Source organism: Aulostomus chinensis, chromosome 13 (assembly GCF_037954235.1).
Source record: "Aulostomus chinensis isolate RoL2024-O1b breed Wild chromosome 13, RoL_Achi_v1.0, whole genome shotgun sequence".
Taxonomy (NCBI): Eukaryota; Metazoa; Chordata; class Actinopteri; order Syngnathiformes; family Aulostomidae; genus Aulostomus; species Aulostomus chinensis.
The window spans coordinates 4,052,835-4,053,374 of NC_141332.1; the positions used below are offsets into that span (position 1 = coordinate 4,052,835).

At 47.2% G+C, this 540-nt stretch overlaps 1 non-coding gene across 1 annotated transcript; it reads right to left on the reverse strand.

Moving 5' to 3' along the window:
* Positions 1-213: 213 nt before the first annotated feature.
* On the reverse strand, positions 214-285 carry trnap-agg (transfer RNA proline (anticodon AGG)). The gene has a single exon. It is a non-coding gene; the product is annotated as a tRNA-Pro (tRNA).
* Between the last annotated feature and the right edge of the window lie 255 nt (positions 286-540).

Genomic DNA, 540 nt, shown 5'->3' on the forward strand with positions numbered 1-540 from the left:
TCATGATGCAACACCAAAATCCCTTACACTGATAGTTTCATGGAGCTTGCAGTAGGTATTCAGTAAGGTTCCATGATGCATAGAATTACAGTAAAAATAAATTCCTGAAAAAAAGTCTGTTCCCTCCAGCCTTGTGAGACAGTGCCTGCCTGAGGAGTTTTCAGGGGTCGTAACACAACAGAAGCAGAACGAAACACTCTTCCTGAAGGTTCAGGGCTCGTCCGGGATTTGAACCCGGGACCTCTTACACCCTAAGCGAGAATCATACCCCTAGACCAACGAGCCTACAGCTAAATCTTAATGGCTCTGCTTGCTCTTAAAGCTGAAATCTGAACAGGGTTCCACTTTTCATTGAATTGACAGCAATGAGACATTGAACACAACACGGCAGGCAGTTAAGTCCTTGAGGGGCACGATGCAACACTGTTGGTGTAACAAACCGAGGAGGAAGAGTCTGGCTGCTCAGCTTGTGTGTCTATGCGTTCTTTGTTTCAGTCTGTCGTTGGGGGGGTGGGGTTATGGAGATGAACCACGGCCAGG